The sequence below is a fragment of the Pteronotus mesoamericanus genome, unplaced genomic scaffold (genome assembly GCF_021234165.1).
Source record: "Pteronotus mesoamericanus isolate MK-2021 breed Mesoamerican mustached bat unplaced genomic scaffold, CSHL_Meso_final contig_105, whole genome shotgun sequence".
NCBI classification, from domain to species: domain Eukaryota; kingdom Metazoa; phylum Chordata; class Mammalia; order Chiroptera; family Mormoopidae; genus Pteronotus; species Pteronotus mesoamericanus.
Genome location: NW_026555006.1, coordinates 12,869,310 through 12,891,996, shown reverse-complemented (window position 1 = coordinate 12,891,996; position 22,687 = coordinate 12,869,310). Strand labels below are relative to the sequence as shown.

Genomic DNA, 22,687 nt, shown 5'->3' with positions numbered 1-22,687 from the left:
TTGCATATATAAATCGCAGACTGTCAAAATGAGAATATACCCTTTAGTCTCAGGGATGGATTAACCACATCTCTCTTTCCAGGTCTTCCTATTAGATGATCTTCAGAATTTCTTGGTAAATTTTTGACCATCTGATAGTTTGTGTGGTAAATCCCAAGTATAGCACAGTCATTTTATTTTATTCATTTTGTAAAAATCTTTTTTAGTATATGCACAGAATATTTATGTGCTTATTTTAGGAGATTCTTCAAATGCTTTATTAAAGCTAATTGTTTTATTATTTAAAAATGTCAAATCATTATAAAATATGCAAAGCATCACTGCGCTTTCAGTCATTTAACTAACATTTACTGAATTGCTAGTGTGTATCAACTACTTTGCTAAGCTCTTGGAAAACTAAGAGACCTAATGTCTTCCTTAATGGGGAAGACAGATATAAAAACAAACACCAGTGACTATAGTAAATAATACTGTATTGTATATTTGAAAGCTGCTAAGAGAGCAGATTTTAAAAGTTGTCACAATACTCTGCTTTCTCTTGAAATTGTATAAATCTTTTGCCTTTTACCGGAAGTTATTATCATGAGAAAAAAAATATTTTGTAACTATGTATGGTGAGAGATGTTAACTAGACTTATTGTTATGATCACTTCACAATATATGCTAATATTGGATTGTTATGTTGTAGACCTGAAACTAATATAATGTTATATGTCAGTTATATCTCAATTTAACAAATTAAAAACAAACAACAATAAGCTTTATAATACAAAAGTTATTAACTAGGGTAAGTATAGAGTCCTGAGAACAATGAGGAGAGATAACATGTCTGGAGGAAGTTGGAAAGGCTCCACTTGAACTGGGTTCTAAAGGTTGAATGGAAATTCTCCAGGCCGAGAAGTTGGAACAGGTCGTAGAAGGGTGAGGACATTCTAAGCAAAAGAAACCAAATATTCAAAGACTAAATGAGAAATGTATCATAACAGGAATAAAAAAGTCTGAAGAAGACCAGAAAAAGATGAGCCTAGAAAGTAAATTGAGATTAGATTAAGAAAAATGTCTTAAGTCCTATATTCAGTGGGGAGTAATGGAAGTTTTTAAGAAGAATTATGGGAATATTACATGTTTTTAAAAGTTTATTCTGGGGACAGAAAAAAGAACGGATTGGCATGGAAAGAGATAATTTAGAAAGTAATTGGGGAGGCCATTAATTCAATACCAGAATAGTTTGATCTTTGGGCTATATGTACATATAAAGCCTCTTCAGGTAAAACTGACACAAAATCAACTGCATATTATTTATGGTGTATAATTTGATAAATTTTGACATAAGTATACATCTGTGTAACCATCACTATAATCAGTATTATGAATATATTTGTCACCCCCAACAGTTTCCTTGTGCTTCTTTGTAATTTACCCTTCGGCCCCATCATTGCCCCCCACCTCTGCCTTCAGGCAACTGCCCATGTGCTTTTTGTCACTATAGATTAGTTAGCATTTTTTAGAATTTTATGTAAATGAAGTGATACAATATGTACTTTTTTGGGTGGAGATGTCTGGCTTTTTTTCCCTTAGCATAATTATTTTGAGAGTAATCTATTTTGTTGTGTGTTTCAATAGTTTGTTCCTTTTTATTGCTGAGTAATATTTCATTGTATGGATATACCACAGTTTGTTTATCCATTCAGCGACTGGTGAGCATTTTGGCTGTTTCCGGTTTTTGGATATTGCTGATAAAGTTTTACAGACCTTAGTGTATAGTCTTTGTGTGGACACATGCTGTAATTTCTCCTGGGTGAATACTGAGAAGTACAAAACCTGGGTCAGATGGGTAGGGGGTCTTTTCATCTTTGTAGAAAACAGGAAAATGATTTTACATTTGCAACAGCAATGTATGAGAATTCCAGTTGTTCAACATCTCATCAAGATTTGTTATGATTAGTCTTTTCATTTTAGCTATTCTAACAGGCATGTCATGGTATCTTACTGTGTTCCCCACCCAAATTCACATGTTCACGTCGAACCCCCAGATACCTCAGAATGTAACCATTTTTGGAAATAAGATCTTTAAAGAGGCAAATAAGTTAAAATGAGGCCATTAGAGCATGTCCCTAATTTGCTATGACTGGTGTCCTTATAAGAAGAGGAAGAGATGCCAGAGGCATGCATGCACAGAGAGGTGACCATGTAAAGAGGCAGCAAGTGGGTGGCCATTGGCAATGGAGAGGCCTCAGAGGAAATCAGACCTGGTGACAGGATTGTTAATCTTGGCCTTCCTGCTTGCAGAGTGGTGAGAAATACATTTCTGTTGTTTACGCCACCCAGTGTGCGTCACTTTGTTATGGCAGCTCTATAAAACTAGTACAGTGTGCTTATCTGCCATCTGTATATCTTCTTTGGTGAAACATCTATTGAGTTCTTTTGCCCATTTGTTGTATGGGATAGTAGAGTAAATGTATTTTGGAAGGTTCTTTATATGTTCTGAATACACATTCTTTATCAGATACATGATTTACAGATATGTTCTCTCAGTCTGTCTGTGGCTCATGTGTATTCATGTATTCCCCTTACAGTATCTCTCAAAGAACGTTTTTGATGAAGTCAACTTTATAAATTTTTTTCTTTTATGGGTTGTATTTTTGGTGTCATATCTAAGAAATATTTAGCTAATTCAAGATAAACAATATTTTCTCCTTTGTTTTCTTCTAGAAATGTCATTGTTTGGGATTTAACATTTTGTTCGATGATGATTTTAAGCTAATTTTTGCATATGGCATAAGATATAGATCAATTTCTTTTTTTTTTTCTTTTTTTTTTTTTTGCGTAGGGGCGCACAAATGTTCCAGGACCAGTGTTGAGGGGTCTTGGCATTATATTTCCATAGTAGCAGCTCTGCACACCCACACCTTTTCTTGCCCCGCTTCTAGAAAGGTTGGAATTGGTAAGGTAGCCACTTAGGGTTTGGCGTGTGCTCTGTGGATAAGTAGTATGGTCTCTGTGGAGCAAATGAGCATAGCACATACATCACCATTTCCAGGGCTTGAAGAGGAAAAAGACTCGGGATACGGGAGAGTAAAATTTTCTTTTTGCTTCTTTCTCCCATTGTAATTACGTATAGGCCCTTTTTGCAATCCTCCTCTACCATTGTCTCCTCAGTTTTCTTTACCAATGTAGCAGAGAAAACCATCAGCAGGATAAAAGGACCATCAGGAGAAACTCAAAGATTTTGTAAAGTGACAGATAAGTGTTTTATAATCTCTTATTTCATTCCCCTCAATTCAAACACTCCTATCTCTAATCCCAATATTTGTGATATTTGTCTTTCTAATATAGATACTATTAGTGTTGTTATCACATCTAACCCTGGTATTCTGGATTATTCCTCCTAGTTGTAGTAATATTTGCCTTTTTTCTATGGAACTCAGTGCCAATGAGTTAACAGTTTTTTCTTAGGAGCAGGGACTTTCTACTTTGAAAGTAGGTGTCTACAGATTGAGGGAACCTGCTACGCACTGGCTATTTGTGTAGCCTTGAGCATGTGCTACAGGCCCTGCACAATGATAAATTCTAAAGGTACAGTAGTAATAGTGTATAAAACAAAGTTCCTATCTTCATGGAGCTTGTATTGAAATAGGCAGACAGATGATAAATAAATAAGTATGTCAGGTGGTGAAAAGTGCTCAGAAAAAAGAAATAGAGTAAGAGCAGTAGGCAGGGCTGGATGTGGGAGTGGTTGAGTTATTTCCAGAGAATGTACATAACGTGGATTCTAAAAGGCAATATTTCAGGAGAACTCTAAAGAGAAGGGAGGGCTAGAGGAGGAAGGCTGTTCCAGGCCCAGGGAGTAGCACGTTTAAAAACTCTGAGACAGTGTGCCTGAGTGAGAGACGGCAAGAAGGAGGAGCAAAGTGGAGGTGGTGAAACTGATAGGAGCTGAAGCCAGATGATGAGAAATCTTTTAGACAAAGGTAAGAATTTTGTATTTTTCAAGACAACTTTATCAAAATATAATTGCATACCATAAAATTCACCCTTTGAAAGGGTATGATTTAGTGGTTTTTAGAATATTAACAGTGTTGTACGACCTCCACCACTATCTAATTCCAGGATATTTTCATCACCTCATAAAGAAACCTCATAGCCATTAACCGTCACTCCCCATTCCTGCCTCCCCCAGCTTCTGGCAACTACTCACCTACTTTCTGTCTTTATAGGCTTGCCTATCTTGGATATTTCATATAAATGAAATAATACAGTATGTGGTCTTTTGTGTCTGCCTTCTTAGCATAGTGTTTTCAAGGTTCATCTGTGTTGTGGCATGTGTCAGTACTTCATTCCCTTTTATGCTCTAATAACATTCCATTATATAGATACATACCACATTTGTGTATTTATTTATTAGCTCATGAACATTTAGGTTGTTTATATTTTTGGCTATTATGAATAATGCTGCTATAAACATTCATGTGCAAGTTTTTGTTTATATATGTTTTCATTTCTCTTGGATATATATCTAGGATAGGAATTTCTGGGTTATACAGTAACTCTATGTTTAATCTTTTGAAGAACTGTCAGCCTATTTTCCAAAGAGGCTGCCCCGTTTTAGAATAGGTGGCTATTCTGTATGGGGGTTCCTGTGTCTCCATATCTTCGTCATCACTTGTTATCTATCTTTTAAATTACAGACATCCTAGTTGTTGTGAACCTCATGGTGGTTTTGACTTGCATTTTCCTAATGACTAATGGTTCTGTGCACCTTTACATGTGCTTATCGGCCATTTGTATGTTTTCTTTGGAGAAATGTTTATTCAAATCCTTTGCCTATTTTTAAATTGATTCTAAATGTTTGAATCATAAGTGCCTTTTCCATATTTTAGAAATGTCTTTTATCAGATATGTGATTTGAAAATATTTTCTCTCATTCCATGGATTGTCTTTTTGCTTTCTTGACTATATCCTTTCAAGAGAAGGAGTTTGGGATAGTCTAAAATTACCTGTTTTCTTTTCGGTCACTTGGCACTTTTGGCATTGGATCTAAGAAACTACTTCCTAATCCAAGGTCACGAAAATTCATGCTTTTATTTTTTTAATGAGTTTTAGTTCTTACAATTAGGTCTATGATCCATTTTGAATTCATTTTTATATATGATGTGAGGAGGGGTCCAACTTCATGTTTGCGCATGTGGATATTCTGTTGACCCAGCACCATTTGTTGAAAAGACTCTTGTTTCTTCTTTGAATGATTTTATCGTCCTTGCCAAACATCAGTTGATTTATTTCTGGACTCTCAATTCTATTCCACTGTTTATCCTTATGCCAGTACCACACTAGCTTAAATCACTGTAGCTTTATAGCAAGTTTTGAAATCAGGAACTGTGATTCCTTCAACTTTGTTCTTTTTTTCTCAAGGTTGTTTTGTCTGTTCTGAGTTTCTTGAACCTTCATTTCCTTATAAATTTTATGACTAGCTCATCGATTTCTATAGAACGGCCAAGTGGAATTTTGATAGTGATTGAGTCAAAACTGTAGATCATATTGGATAATATTGATACCCTAATATAAAGTTCTTTAATCCATTTGTATTTCCATTTATTTAGTTCTTTAATTTCTTTCAACAAGAGCTACATTTTTTCTTTTCTGAATGAAATAAGAAGACACTGGAGGGGTTTGAGAGAGGAGTGATAGGACCTGACATGTTTTAAAAGATTGACTTTGACTACTTTTTTTGCAGGATAAAATAGAGGAGGCAAAAGTAAAGGAAAGAAACCATTTAGAAGGTTACCACCACAGGCTAGATAAGGGAAGTGGTGGCTTGGACTCTAGTGGTGGTAGTAGAGATAGTAAGAAGTATAAGATCCAGTGTCAACTTTGAGAATAAAGCCAAGAAGATATGTTGAAGAATTAGAAATGGGAGAAAAAGAGAGGAGTCGAAAGGTGACTTCAAGGTTTTTGCTCAAGCAACTGGAAGAATGGAGTTGCCATTTACTGAGAGGTGGAAGACTGTGAGAGGATCGCGTCCATGGTGATTGGAGCAGGGATCTATCAGGAGTTCAATCAAGTATGAATGTTAAATCTTAAGTATGAAATGCCTACTACGTACTCAAGCTGAGATCTTGAATAGGTATTCGATGTAAGAGCATAGGAATTCAGGATAGAAGTCCACATAGTGTGTATTGTGCTTAAAGACCAGAGACTGTGTAACATCATCAAGAGAAGGAGTCTAGACAGAAAAGAGGTCTCATCTCTGAACCTTGGGGGACTCCAGTGTTGGATATTGGGGAGATGAGTTCATTCTACCAAAGAAGACTAAAAGGAGCGGTCAGTGCAGTAGGAGGAGAGATCAAGAGAGAATGATGTCTTAGTCAAATAAAAAAAGTGTTTCAAAGGAAGAGACTAATCAAGTGTGTCAAACACCACTGATAGATTGAATAAGATGAGAACTGAGAATTGATCATTGGATTTGCATGAGTGAAGGTCATCGGTAATCTTGCCAAGATCTGTTTTGGTGAAGAGGTGAGAGTTAGCCTATTTGGAGGAAATTAAGAAAGTATGGAAGAAGAGGAAATGGAAATTTTGAATAGGGACAACTCTTCCCAAAGAAATGTTGAAGGGGAGTAGAGAAATGGAGCATTACTTAACTTGAAAAGAATGTTAACATTCTTAAAAAAAAACCTTTTTACTTTAGAAAACTTCAAACCTACAGAAAAGTTGAAAGAAATGTACAATGAATAACCATATATCTTTCACTTATATTCATCAATTGTTAATATCTTTCTCCATTTTCTTTTATCTCTCTAAGTGGTTTGCTAAACCATTTGAAAGTGAGTTGCAGACATCATAACACTGTACTCATCAATGTTTTAATTGTATTTCCCAAGAAAGTTAATAATAATTTCATATCACCTAATATCCAGCTGTATTCATATTCTCCCAATTGTCTCAAAAAATCTTTTATATATTTTTTTAAATCCAGAAGCCAATCAAGATTTACATATTGCCCTGGCCTGTGTGGCTCAGTTGGCTAGAGAACCATCCAGTAGCCAAAAGACTGAGGGTTCGATGCCCAGTCAGGGCACATACCCAGGCTGTACATTGATCCCTGGTTGGGGTGTGTTCAAGAGGCAGCCAATCAATGTTTATCTGTCATGTTGATGTTTCTCTTTCTCCACTCTTCTCTCCCTTCTTCTCTTCCTAAAAACAATGAAAAAAATGTCCCCAGGTGAGGGTTCAAAAAAGAGAAAAAAAGCTTCACATATTGCTATTGTTATGTCATTTTAGTATTTATTAATAGAAAAATCCCTTGCCTTTTTTTAAACATGATTTTTGTTTTTCATAACTTCAAGCCTGTTGTCCTATGAAATATCCCATATTCTGGATTTTTCTAATGGTTCATGGTAGAGTTTAGCTTGTTTCTGTTTCACCTATACATATATCCTATTACCTGGAAAGTAAATATAGAGGCTTAATTAAATTTGGTTTAAACACTTTTTTGCAAGAATGCCTTAAGTTCCATTGTGTACTTCATATTATATCCCACCAGGAGGCACAGGACATTATGTTGTCCACAACAGTGATGCTAAATCTGATCTCTTAGTTGAAATGATGATTGCCAGGTTCCTCCATTGTAAACTAACTTCTCTGTTTTGTAATTTGTAAAAAAAAAGAAACCTGTGGGGCAATATTCTAGTGTTATGCAAATACTCATTCATCAAGGGAGTGCTTTTTTAAAAGATGAAAGTAAGTATAACACGTTTATTTGCTTATGGAAATTACCTGGAAAAGAATGAAAAATTGATAATACAGGAGAAAGATGATTGCTGGAGCATTGTTCTTGAATAGATGGGAGAGGATAGGATCCAGTACACAACCAGAGAACTAGAATTTTGAGAGAAGTATAAATATTTCCCATGGTAATTGGATGGAAATAGGTTATATGGGTATGGGTGTAGGTAAGATGGTGTATAAGGTAGGGGAGCTTTAGAAAGTTCTTTCCTAAGTGCTTCTGTTTGCCACAAATTATATAGTGATTATTTCAAATGTAAAGTCAGCCTAATTCAGGTTTCCAGGCTTCCATCTTCTCCCTGTGATGACATCCAAGGGTTTTAGTTTGCTATGAAAAGGAGAAGGAAGGATCTGGTCCACGATAATCTTTTGTTTCCAGTAGACATTAGTCACTTGTGCATCTGTTTCAATATCTATGGTCCTACCATGACTCCCAGCTCATAGAGACCCTGTCTGTGGTACCTCCCTGTCCTTCAGGCCAACTGGCCTTCTTGCAGCAACTTCTGGGGTCAAGGAAGACTTGGAGAACCAGCACGGGTTCTTTCTTCCCACACCTAGTTGAGTTTCTGCTGAATTGTTGCTACATATTTCTGGTACAGGGGTTTTCTTTATGAAACTTTCTGTTTCTCCAGGTTTTACCAAGGAAGTACAGCTCTCAGTTCTTAGAATCTCCCACACCTGGCTGAGGTTTCTATTGACCACAGTGCAGGCTCCCGTCTCAGAGACTCATGTTGGTGGCGAACTTCATTGTTTTCCTTTCCATCCTTAAATATTTCTTCAGATCAACTTTCAAACGTGGATCTTCTACAGTTGTACTTTCTTCCCAGTTCTGTTGGTTTGATATGGACTTTATGCTCTGAGAACTTTATGCCCCTACTTTTAAAAAGGAAACCTTTTCTCTCTTTCAAAAAACAAACAGCCATACCAACAAAATAAAACAAAACATTTTTAGACTTTCAAGATTACTATTTCAGGGTTTTCAGAGCTTGTTTTCTCCCAAAGACCAAGGTTTCAGTTTGATGGTAGAAGAATAAAGGAATTCCCAACAACAAAAATTTGTTGAGAGATATTGAAAATGTTATTCTACCCCTATATTATTAAGGCACATTTTCCTCCCAAATTATTCCTGCTATTGATGTATTAGTCAGAATATTGAGTATCCACTTTTAAAGTGCAGAAGAAGCATTTCAGCATGTCTCAGAGAATGAGTGACAGAACAGGAAAAGATAGGTTCCAAAAAGAATGCAGATTGAGATTTCAGGTAGAAGGGATGTTCTGTCTTTGTGCATGTTACTGCTACTCAATCACGATTGGTCTGTGGACTGGCAAACCTGGAGGGTATGATTGGAAATGTCATGAACTCATCAAGAAATGGACTAGGTTCCTTTGGAACCACATTTTATTTTTGACCCTTCTAAAGCAGAGAAAGCAGAGTTATATCACCCTTCTGATATTCTGAGGGAAACTACCCAGATTGCCATTTGCTTCGGCTGATCCTTTTAATATATACCCAAGTGGCGTAACTCAACATCATATTAATTTCAAAATATGTACCATTCTATTTACACATATTTTTGCAGGCAAAAAGAAATAACTCAGGGCTTAAAGTCAGTTTAGCTATATTTTATTAACATTAGAAAGTAATGATGTCAGGGATGTGGGGCTTGTTTTAGAGAGTGTACTGAAAAGTGCTAATTTGCTTTTAAATTAAGGGTGAAATTTTGGTGTCACCTCTCTTCATACATAAATATTAGCTCTATCAGCATTTTTACACATGCATATGATGTTACTGGTTATACTATACTTATGCAGTGGTATGTATTTGTCATAAGACATATTTATGTAGATGCCCTAAAGTTATGGAAACTTAGAGGACACTGGAAGCATAAATCAGTCCGGTGCTTGAAGATATGTTGCTGAGTAGTGGAGCAGGTAGTTTCTCCTAAAGGGTTCACGTGAATATTCTATCCTAGAGGCAGCTTTTGTTTCTTAGGGACCTGACTGAATTTAGGGCTGATTCTTTTACTGCAGGAGTACTTGGGATACTACCTGTTGAAATGGTCAAAACAACTTTTCGCACGGTGTGTAAAACTGCTTACATGAAGGTCCTTTTTAATGTATGTATAATGAAAGACACATTGGAGAGAGTGTACTGTTTGTTCTTATACATGTATCCACTTAAGATGAATGTCTCCAAAAATAATTTGCTTATGCTGGCTATAAATACAGCCTTTTACTAGGTGATAGGTGGTGGGTCACAGCCTATGCCTGAAATCCCACCCCTTTCTGTATCCCTAAATCCTTCCCATCCACTGAGCCCAGCTTTATCTTCTCTTCAGAGCCTTCCCTGATGCCATTACCCACAGGGATTTCTCTTTCTCTGAGCTCCAGAGGCATTTTCTATCTGCCTCCCCCTTTGGTTTTTCTTAGTTAGGCTTTGTAAGCAGTCCTATTTCTATGGCTATTTAAGCTGTTCTGCTTTCATGTCATGTGTCTCCAATCAGATTGCAGACTTTTTTAAAAAAAATTATTGATTTTTAATTCATTATTATTTTGTATTGTTCAAATACTTTTGTCCCCATTTACCCGCCACCACTTTCTCCTGCCCCACCCACCCCTACCTCCCCTCTCAATCTCTTTTTTGAGATCACGGATTATGTACTTAAGTCTTCCTGTCTTCTTACGTTGCTTGGTATATGTCGAATGCTCAAACCATAGTTAAATGAATGAATGAAGTTAAGGTCAGTTTCATGCACCATAACAAGAGGCCATGTACAAATGTGGCCTATGAACTAGGGTTAGCGTAAGATATACACTTTCAGGAGATTATGGACTCTCAGGATGAGAAGACACTTCAAGGGTTACCTAGTTTACCTAGCACCCTGATGTGCAAATCTCCTCTGCAGGGCAGAGTTGTCCCCCTTTGATGGAACATCCCCCTGATTCAGATTCGGAATGGATGCCTTAAGTAACATGGAATTTTCACGTACTACAGTGAAGTGGTTAAGCATGGCAGGTTTTCAGCCAGGTTGTGTGGGTTCCAGTCCACTGGTCCTTATGTTCACTGTGGCCTTGGACAAATTCTTTAGTTTTGGTTTCTTTACTTATAAACTGAAATGATTATACAAACTCATAATTTTTTACTTGTAATTCTAAAATACAAAATCTCTGAAAGCCAAAAGTTTTTGTAATTCATTTGCCAGGAAAACCTGACATGATCTGAATTCAAGAAAAGTCTAAATTAAATGCATATGAGGTTGCTTATAGTCTTTGTGTATCTACTAATTGGTGAATATTCATATGTTTCTCTGCAGAAATATTCATGTATTTGGCTATGAAGTGCTGCCGCACTTCCTGCTAGGAGTGCTACATGTAGTCTATGTACTCTATTAATTTTCTGAAAAATTCCGAATGCCAAAACATATTTGGCCTCCAAGAGGTTCACTTAAGGATCAGGAACCTCTGTTACCTACTCATAGGATGGTTATGAAGATTAAATGAAAGAAAAAGAGGGGAACCATTTAGCATAGGGGCTGGCATACAATAAACCCTTAATCCCCAGGAAGCTAGACTTTGAAACATCTTTAAAAAAATGAAATTATATTCATGATGGAATTTTTATTATTGACTCATTTCATAAGAGTCCTTGGGAATGCATTTCTTCTTAGTCATTTATTTATCAATGGATTTATTCATTATACAAAAGTATATTGGAAAGTGTGTTTGTTCCTTGTGATATGACAATAAATAAACAGCCATTTTCCCTGCCTTCATTCAGCTTACAGTCTAGTGGAAACCAATCAGTGTTATTTTTGTTGATTCATTTTTTTCATCTATTTAACAAATTATTGAGTATTTAAATGTTTGGTACGTTCTGTCCTAGGCAAAGGGCATACAGCAGTGACCAAGATGAGGTCCTTGCCTCCATAAAATTTATTTTTTAGTGAGGAGAGATGGATTATTGTAAATAAACAAACATTTTCAAGTGATGGTAAGTTCAATGAAAGAAATAAGACAAGCTGATGTGCTGGCGAGTGATCTGGTATAAATGAGAGTAGGGCAGTCAGAATGGTGAGGAAATGATGTTTGAATCAAGACTGTGTTTCGGGTCTGGGTTTGACTGGATATGACAGAGACAAAAAAACAACAGAGGCTTAAAACATGATAGTTAATTTTTTTTCTTATGAAGCTTTTTTGGTAGGTCTACTTCTCCAAGTTGTTTGGGGGCTACATTCCTTCTCTGCTATTGATCTACCATCCCTTGAGGATCATCTACATTGCGCAAGATGACTAGTCACTAGGTCTATACTCTAGCCCATGGGAAGGGGTAAAGGGGAGGAAGGAGGCCATCTCTTTGTAAAAATGTATCCCCTCTAATGAAATCACCTGAAAATTGAATACATCTTTTCCTCCATATCCCATCAGCCAAAACATAGTCACAGAGCAACAACTAGTTGTCTACTACAAAATGTAGTTTTCACTTGTATAGTCAAAACTGGGTAGCAAAACTTGGCTAATAAATCTATTACTGTGACAGAAGGGGAGAGTGGATATCGTAGGACTTGCAGCCCCTGGCAGAGACCTGAATAATTAAATGGAGCCTGAGGAAGAACATGTTGGGCAATAACATTCTAAGCCGAAAGAATAGAATTTCAAAGAACCTAAGCCAAGGTGGATTTTCCATGAAGATAAATGACATTCAAGGATCAGGGTACCTTACCTGCCTTGGTCTCTTCCAATGCCCTGCACTTAATTTTGTATAATTGTACCTAAATTAAAAAAGCTTCAGGCTGTAGGAAACCTTGATCGGCTCTTGGCTCTGAAGAACGAAAATGGCTGGCATATTAGGAACTGAAAAGAGGCCAGTATGTGTGAAGCAGAGTGAATGAGAGAGAGCAGAACTATGTGATGTTGGGATGTAAGTGGGGACTAGCTCATATAGGATGTTATATGGAAGGAAGGCTAGATTTTATTTTAATGTAATGGGAAACCAATAGAGAATTTTAAGAAGGAAGAAATGAAAGTTGATTTATGTTTTCCCTAAAGGAGACACCTAAGAGAATGTTCACTGCAAAATTTAAAACAATTTAATGTACATCAACAGAAAGTGGATTAATAATTTATGGTATATTCATAAAGGGAATATTTTAATAATAATTAATAATTGCTTTAATTATTATATCATATAATAATTGTATTAATTTTATATGTACTATATATAATAATTTATGATATAATATTAATATTATATAGTAAAGAAAATTAATGAATTGGTTATATCAATGTAGGTAATTTCAAAAATATAATGTTGAACAAAAGCAAATTGTAGAAAGTAACAGTATAATTTCTGTTATGTATGATTTTATTTATATAAAATTTAAAAACATCAAATCAATTATTACTAAAGATACATATTGTAAAAAGGACTGCAAGTTGCCTACCCAATATTAGTCTCCCCTCTTCTATAAAACAGAACTCTACTTTTATTATGGTGAGAATGTCTCCAAGTGAAGAACTATGTTTTTGAGCTTCTCTTGCAGCTATATAGGTTGTGACATGGCTCTGAAAAATAGGATGTAAGGGGGAGTTGTGCAGGGCTCTGGAAAAAGATCTTTTAAAGGGGGACAATTCAGCTGACATACACTCTGTTGTCCATGACTCTTTCTTTTTTTCTCTTGTCTGGAAGTGGATCACAATGATTGAAGCTGGAGAACCATATTGCAACCAGTAGGGGAAAATCAAGGGAATCACACAGAATTTAACCCTGTGACACCAAACCAACTTCACTGTCTCAACTGCCTACTCCAAGTCTCTCAGTTATATTAGAAAAATGAACTTCAATTTCTCTTTAAACCATTGTTAGTTGGGTTTTCTATTACAGGTGGCTGACCTCAGCCCGAACTGATATACATGAATCTAAACATTTAATAAAAATAAAGTTTCATCCATGGAAATTAAAGTCACAAAATTCACTAAATTCTGAACAGTTATTATCTCTGAGTTGGGAATAATGAGAATGAAACTGGGAATGGGTACATAGGTTCTTCAATTATATTTTATTTCATAAAGAAAAAAATCTGAGGCAAATATGACAAAAATGTTAATATTTTAAAAAATTGGGTGGTGAATTCATCGGTATTTGTTATTGGTTTGTTTTTTTTTAATATGTGTGAGTTATTTCATTAAAAAGAAAAGCCATGTGGAAAAACAGTGGAACCATGGAAGTTAGAAATTCTTGTATCAATACAGGTGAGAGAGGATGGTGGCTTGGATTAGATTAGAGCAAATATATTTGGGGGTAGAGCCTACTGGATTTCATGTGGAATTGGATGAAACTTGTGAGAGAAGAAGGAACATTGAGGATGACTTTAGTAGTTTTTGGTTTGAGAAAGTGGGTAAAGCGTAGTGCCACTTAGTGACATGAGAGTGACTGGAGGAGAAGCAAATTTAGGAAGGGTGACAACGGAGTGTGATTTGCAACAGTTAAGATCCCTGAGAGGAAATGTCAAGAAGGTAACTTGATATAGAAGACTATGAATCTATGGCTTGTTTCAGGACTTAATTTCAGCATACGGAATTAGGTTGGCTTTATTGGTGCATCCATGTGGAGTCCTGTTTATTATCTCCCCTTGCACCCTCTGATAGGGATTGGAACTTGCAAGAAGACATGGCTTCTGGGAGGGCAGAGTCAGTGTGACAGAGTTGGGGTAATTCTCTGTAAGGCCTGCTGTACCCTTTCTCAAGTGGATTTTTAGAAGTGAGTAGAAGAGAGCAATGCAGACTTTAATAATCAGTGATTACTAATACAAATTTCACTGCACTTTTTGTCATTTAGACAAAGAGTGGAAGTTTTAACCTTGGAAGTGTGAAGAAGGAAGCATCAGCCAAATTTTCCTTCTGCTGTGCCTAACATTGTGCTTTGCCAGTATCATTCCTAAGTTCAAGGGGGCAAAGAGTTTAATATTTAATAAATATTGTCAAAATTGTGTCCAAGCATCCAAAGATGTTGAAGTAAAAATTTCACTAAATTAATCCCAACTCTTTTGCAATATCTAAAAAGAAAGTTAACCATTTATTGAAAGCCTAGTATGTGCAAGACAATTTGCATACATTAACTAATATTAATCCTTGTAAAACTTTTATTCTATGTTACTTAATATTTTTGGGACTCAGTTTTCTTATCTCAAAAACAAAGATTATAAAAGCATATATGTCAAAGATTTTTTTCTACAAGTACACTTTGATCAAGTCAGCACCTGTGGAATATTTTAATACCATGAATATAATCTAACAAAGAAATAAACTGTACTATTGTCTGAGAAAATTGATAGAAAAAAAAATTTAGTTGAGCAAAGGGCTCTAATTCTTATCTAGAAAGAGCACTTTTTTTTTGAAATACAGACATATACAGTGGCACATCTTTAAATAAATGGTTTTAATGTGTAAAAATCTAGTGTAGGGAAACCAAACTGTGATTAAAATTTAAAAGGTTTGATAAATAGGTTTTAAATTAATTGTGTGTGTGTGTGTGTGTGTGTGTGTGTGTGTGTGTGTGAGATTTCTGGGTAAAAATTTCCTGGCTTATGGTAGAATCTTTTGTCCAAATAGTCATCAATTTTTATGGTCTTTAGAATATTTTTCAATTTCGGATTATTTCAGGTTTAAGATGTAGAAGAACAAATGACATAGATATGTCAATGTAAAAGACTGTAGGTAAATGTAAAAACTTAAGTGCTCAGGATCAAAAATAATAAGATCACTGCTATGAAATTAGAAGAGACTCATCAAAGTAAAAGTAGCTGTGACTGAGGACTATGAAAATATAAAGGGATTAACATATGTGATAATAGGCTAATTAAACCTTAGCTTTTCACTGTGATGATTTTATAGCATCTTCTTCTTGTTGCCAGTTTGGAAGCTGCCAGAAAATATTTTCTTAATTGCAGAAGGAGGCAATATGTGTGCTACTGTCTCATTCATAACATTTAATGCATACATTATTAGGATATTGCATGGAGGCTGAAAAGGATCACATTATTCCGAAAGCTTAGGGGACGGTGGGAAAGGAGGGAGAGGATGTGTTATAAAACAAAACCCACCACAAATTCTCAGAAGAAATACTTAACTAGAATTTGTACAGAAAAGTCTACTTGTCTTGATAGACTAGCCTGCCCCTGTAATAAAACCTCCCAAAGTCAACAGTTCATAAAGTCTTTTGTTCTAGTAAAAGGGTCTTTAATTTTTAACACAAACTCATACTTTGGTATGCATGGGCTTAAGTAAAATTAGAAGACATGTATATAATAGGATTTAATGGATTATCATCTGCATTTTCCAAAGATGTCAGCTTCTCTCAGCTCTGATGGAGTAGCACTTAATGTAAATTTAATTTGATGTGATGTATGGAAGGCTTGAGGTGGTACTCCGTGATTCCCTAACTGCCTGGAGAGCCTCTGTGGGTAGCATCTGGATTTGGCGGCTCCACATGCCCGGCAGCATCTACTAACTAGGATTAATGAGGTAGCCTGTTCACCAGTGATCCAAAGGAGGTATGCTACATTTACTCCCAACAATATGAATAGGAGGGCTAGTTTCCTTTGGGGGCACATTGTATGATGAAACTTAATGATGGACTTGATATTAGGTGTAATAAATATGCTGTATTGGAAGCACTTTTGCTTTGTCAAATTTAAATGTTATTTAATCATAAAATTGTGTTTGGTGGGTAGGTTGACTCGAAGATTTTAATGTCTGTATGTGAGTGGAAGTGTGCGGATGATGACACTTTTACAGCTAGTCCATGTTTTACCCTTTTTTAAAGAGACTAAAATGTGAAATTTTCTCTCATGACATTTAAAAAATTCAGGGTTGTTTGAAATAACATTCTATTTTTAGAAGTTATTAAACTATTAGAACAGTTTTGTTGCTCTGTGTGTGTGTGAGAGAGAGAGAGAGATTATGTGTCTGTGGATATTGTGTGTGTGTTCAGTGTGGGTAAATCAGAGACTGCTGAGTTAGGCAAAACTTCTTAATCCATTCTCAACTCATTTAGGCATCAAAATTTTATTTTGTCTTTGTGTCTAACTGAGCATTGAATAAAATCACAGCTAATTTCAAATTCCCTTTGTCATCATGGTTTTCAGCCAAAAGTCTATAATAAATGGTCAGAAGATGAGCTGAGACTGAATGAATAGTGAGTGGTATTCATCAGCCAAACATAGAGTCCAGATCCAATTATATGTATTCATTAAGTGATAATGATATCATGGTCTTTAACTAGGAAGAAAAGAGTGTAATTGAATAATAACAGTTGTACAATCCCAACGGAACACACTTTCCATCCCAGCCCAGCGACCCTCAGGGATGATGCAGGATTGATGGAATTCTATTACTCTTTGATAGATTTATTATGAAAGGCTGAGTGGACTTGCAGCACCACTTTGTCACTCACACTAATCAGTATCGTAAGGGCCCCGAGCGGGCAGGCTTTTGTATCCCTTTGACAAAGACAAGGTTAGGGGAGGATGACAGACATCCAGACCTTTACAAACCCACACTGCAAGATAAAATGGGCCAGCTGAGCTCTGAGCTGGGACAGAATTTTAATTTGTTTATCAATGGCTCTCACATGTGCAAGACCATAAGGATATTTGTCAGAGGAGTAACACTGAGGCTAAACTCTTTTGTTTGGCAAGTGGAGCTTGGAAAAATATTTATTGAACTGTAAAAAACAGGCTAAATGGGGGGAAAAGGTATACGTTGAAAGAGATGGGAAATAACTCACATTACTATACATACGATCCGAGTCTAAGAGTTTATTTTGATTTTGACAAAAAAACACTTTCATCTATTGCTTTAAAAAAAGAAGGTGCTTTTGAGAGCAACAGAATGAGAATTTTTTTTCTGCTTCACTTTCTTACATTTCTACAGAGAATCTAAAAATTATGAAGGGACCAGCAGGAGCATTTTTTTTTCCCAGTGGGGAGGTGGATATTAATTTGGGGTTTTTCTGTTGTGTTGTTTGTAAACAGCATTGTGTACCTTAGCAGCACAAAACAGCCGAATTTGCCAAACATGCTTTGTATATGTAAAAAGTACTTTTTTGTGCCTGCCAGCAGGGTTCTATCAGTAACAGCTTTTCAAATTTAAATGCAGCTTGCTTTCCAGCGTCTGTGGTCAGAGCCCATTGGATTTTGGAAACTAGAGAATTCGTTGCGCCGCTGACCGGAGCAGGAATTGAGAAGGCAAGTCTGGCATTCACCGGCTGGTTTGGTGGCTGCCAGGGTTTATTTTTTGGTGATTGTTGTTGAATGATCCTTATTTGTAATCTCTTTTTCTGCTTGAAATCCCCTTTTATTTTTCAGAATGGTGGTTTGCATTGTAAGAGAAGCTTGTGAATTCAGAGGCTGGGATGCGGAGGGCCGCATGTTCCTGTCCATAAAAACAGAAGCCTGGCCTGGGCCACCACTCTCTAGCGTGAATCTGCGATGCCAGCTCCTCTCTGTCGGTTTGGTTTTGTCCTGTGTATCTCTGGGAAGGCAGGCAGACAGCACGGTCACCTGTGAATGCAGCCATGATTGGCTTAGCTGCCTCACTGATCAATGTGCCCTGAGCTACAAAAGGATTATCAGCGTTCCCAGTAGCTAAAGGTGATTTTCAAGAAGAGGAAGGATTGCTTCAAACTGATCTTGAATTTCACTTTAATATTTTGCGTGACAGAGCACAGAGCTGACGGCTATGAATATATTTAATTCCATTGACCAGTGTGGTACAATCTCTGAGAACATGGGGTCTGATTCTGGGTCTTCTTTTGGATTCCATTTTTTCTCAGGATTGGACATTCTCCAGAAGGTCAGCCAGGAAACATCTCTGGGTGCCAGACACCAGGCAGAGGCTCTCAGACCAGCAGGCCACTGGTTACTTCATTCCTCCTAGACATGGGCACGAAGGAAAGGTTAATTCAGACCACTTGGCAAAGGCTTGCTTGTCCACTGAAGTTATACAAACTTGTCTATGCTGATGGACTGTAAAACTACATCTATTTTATTTGGTCTTCCACAAATAACCCAGCTTAACAAAATCAGTCCTTGATTGAAGAAACTAGAGTTTATGGGAATTACACTGAGAATAATTGCGAGTTAGAATTAAAATTATTAACATGCTTTTAGGGCACTGTCTCATACACATTATAAAGACAGTTAATTTTTTTTTTAATTGGGAAGAACTAGAAGTACAATGTCATGTATTAGAAGATATTGCAAAACCTATCTGTAATAGCTTCTTTTAAATTTAGATTTTGAATCTTCCTGTATTGAAAGGTAAGCTGACTTAAAAATATGATCTCAGATGGTTTCATCTGAGTTTGATGTTATGGAAAGGGGGTGGGATTTGTAATAATAATAGCTACTGTTTATGGATTTACTAGCATTATCTTAATCTTCACAAAATCCTGTGAGGTAGGAACTATTATTAGCCTCATTTTAGAGAAAAGGAGATATAGTTTAGGGAAGTGAGATAATATGGTCAAAGTCACCTAGCTAGCAAAGGGCAGAGTTAATATTTGGACTCAGGTCAGCTTCCAAAGCCATTTGTACTTTACTTACTGTACTAGACCACTTCCTGAAATTACAGGGCTTAGTTTGGTCATCTATTTATATATATGTATATAAATATATGTATATTTGTATTCTCCTTGAAAATAATCACTGAAACTCTCTAAACCCAGTTTCCTTATCCTTAAAATGGAGATAACCATACCTACCAAATAGGCTTATATGTAGAAGTGTTTATGACAATAAAATCCTACTCACAACCAGTTATTATGTTGAAAGAAAGATGACTTCAACCGAAGCAAGTAACACAGTGGCCAAATAAATCTTTTTAAAATATCATATTCTTAATGAGTTGACCCTTTTAGCACTCTGTCATGACTCTCTATTCCTATTAGAACAAGTCCAGACCCCTTAGTCTAGAAAGAAGCCTGACCACTCTTTATCCATTCAGCCTGTGATCTTACAGGGGCTGAACCTTCAGTCTGGACTCTCTTTTTACTGACTGCTCCCTTCTGTGGTAGGCTGGCTAATGGCCTTCCAAAGATGTCTAAGTCCTAACCCCCAGAATCTGGGTCACCTGTGAATATGTTAGCTTACAAGGAAAAGGGCCTTTGCAGATGTGATTAAGTCAAGGAGATGATCCTGGATTATCCCTGGGCCCAGTGATATAATCACAAGAGTCCTTATAAGAGGGAGGCAGGAGCATCAGACTCACAGGAGATGTGACAATGAAAGCAAGAAGGTGGACTGATGTGAGAAAAGGGCCTGGAGTCCAGGAATTCAGAAGTGGAAAAGGCAAGAAAACAGGTTTTCCTCTGAAGCCTGCAGAAGGCACACAGCTCCACTGGCATCTTGATTTTATGGACTTTTGACCTCCAGAACTATGAGAGAATAAATTTGTATTGTTTTAAACCATTAAGTTTGCGGTGATTCATTACAGAAGCAATAGGAAACTAACTCACTCTTCATGCCACGATCGTTCCCACTGCTGCTCTTTTGCCCAGGCTGTTGCCCTCACCTGAAATGTCCATTCCTCTCTCTCTCTACTTTTCTAAATCTTACTTTCATGCTCAAGTCCCATCTAAAACCTATGGCAGATAAGTTGTTTACTACAGAATCAACAGATCACTTGACAACATTCTGATGTCCATTGCTCATTTACTCATTGATTCCTCAAGAATTTATCCACCACTTATTTGGTGCTGGAGACACATGCCTTCAAGAAGCTCTTGGTCTAAGAAAGGTGGTATTCAGTGACTCATTAATCTATCTACGAGAGAGGGGAATATGGACGGCTGTGAATGTGGAGGGGCACCTGACCTATCTAAGGTGGGAATGGAAGGCCTTGTGGAAAAGATGGTGGGGGAGTCTAGGGAGGAGGCTAGACACTTTAGATCTCAAGTTGTTTGCTTTCAATCTTAGCATTTCTAAAAAGATTGGAGAAGAAGAGTAGTAGAGTGGTTAAGAGTAGGGCTCAAGGATTAGCATATCGGAATTCAGAACTAAGCTCTCTCACACCCTGGTCAGTTTCTCTATCTGTAAAACAGGGATGATTGTAATAGTAGTAGCTGCCCCTTGGTTGTAATCTGCTTACAGCAATGCCAGTTGCATAATAAGCATTAAGTGTTTCCTAAGTATTTTTTTCTTTCTCAATACTTTCACTTTGAAACATGAGCCGACAATCTTATAGGTATATATGAAAAAGGCAGGCATGGTCACAGGTAAAAGCAAAGAAAATCTAACCAGAAAGCAACCATTGAGTCTGAAATTCTGAGTACGATGTGTTACAGAAGGAATGGTAATTAGTATTCCCCTCCTTCTTCCTCACCTTCTCCTTCAAAAGAATCTACACCCACCTCCTTATAATCCTTTTGTAGGGCAGCCATGTCCTGATGGGCCTCAGAAAACTCTCCTTCTTCCATGCCCTCCCCCATGTACCAGTGGACAAAGGCATGCTTGGCATACATCAGGTCAAGCTTGCGGTCCAGGCAAGCCCAGGCCTCAGCAATAACTGTGGTGTTGCTCAGCATGCACACAGCTTGCTGTACTCTGGCCAGGTCTCCACCAGGCAGCACAGTGGGAGGCTGGTAATTAATGCCAACTTGAAGCCAGTGGGGCTCCAGTCCACAAATTGACTGGTATGCTTAGTCTTGAGGGTATCAATGGCAGCAGTGACATCTTTGGGAACCACGTCACCATGGTACAACAGGCAGCAAGCCATGTATTTACTGTGGCAAGGTTCACATTTCACCATCTGGTTTGCTGGCTCAAAGCACGCATTGGTGATCTCTGCTACAGAAAGCTGTTCATGGTAGGCTTTCTCAGCAAAGATGACAGGGGCATATGTGGCCAGAGGGAAGTGGATGCGGGGATTGGGCACCAGGTTGGTCTGGAACTCAGTCAGATCGACATTCAGGGCTCCAACAACCTGAGGGAAGCAGTGATGGAGGACAAAAACTGGCTGATAAGGCAGTTAAGCTTAGTGTAGGTTGGGTGCTCAGTATCAATGTATCTACAACAGATGTTGTAGAAGGCCTCATTGTCAACCATAAGGGTACAGTCAGAGTGTTCCAAGGTAGTGTGGGTGGTGAGGATGGAATTGTAAGGCTCAACTATACTGGTGGAACCTGGGGTCTGGGTAAATGGAGAACTGCACCTTCTTGCTATAATCGACAGAGAGATGCTCCATCAGAAGGGAAGTGAACCCAGAATCAGTTCCCCCACCAAAACTGTGGAAAATCAAGAAGCCCTGAAGACCTGAGCACTGGTCAGTCAGTTTCCGAATTCCATCCAAGGCAAGATCAGTGATCTCCTTGTTAATGGTGTCATGCCATGGGCATAGTCATTGGCAGCATCTTCCTTGCCTCTGATCAGCTGCTCAGAGTGGAAGAACTGGCAGTGGGTACCAGTGAGAACTTCATCAATGACTCTGGGTTCTAGGTCTACAAACACTGCCCTGGGCACATGCTTCCCAGCGCCTGTCTCTCTGAAGAAGGTGCTGAAGGAGTCATCTCCCCCAACAATGGTCTTGGATGCCATGTGCCAGGCAGTAGAGCTCACAGCTGGCGTTGCTGATCTGCACACCAGCCTGGCCAGCATGGATGGAGATGCACTCATGAATGGCTGCAGGTTAGCAGGCGCAAGCAGCAGGAGTAGGCAGTGAGTCCTGGTTACTGTCTCCAGCAATTTAAGAGTCGAGGTAAGTAACGCACTCTGTGAAGTATTTTTTATCATTTAAATTCTTCAAGAGTGAATACTGCTGTCACATCGATTTCCTTTTGTATTTACACAGTGCTGGGTACATAAACTGAGTCCTTGAAAGCAGATCAATCTATCTATCATCTATCTTT

The 22,687-nt window shown here is 37.5% G+C and overlaps 1 pseudogene; it reads right to left on the bottom strand.

Annotated features, from left to right (window-relative positions):
* Positions 1 to 21,139: 21,139 nt before the first annotated feature.
* LOC129069871 (tubulin alpha-1B chain-like) lies at positions 21,140 to 22,376 on the bottom strand (annotated as a pseudogene).
* Positions 22,377 to 22,687: the final 311 nt, after the last annotated feature.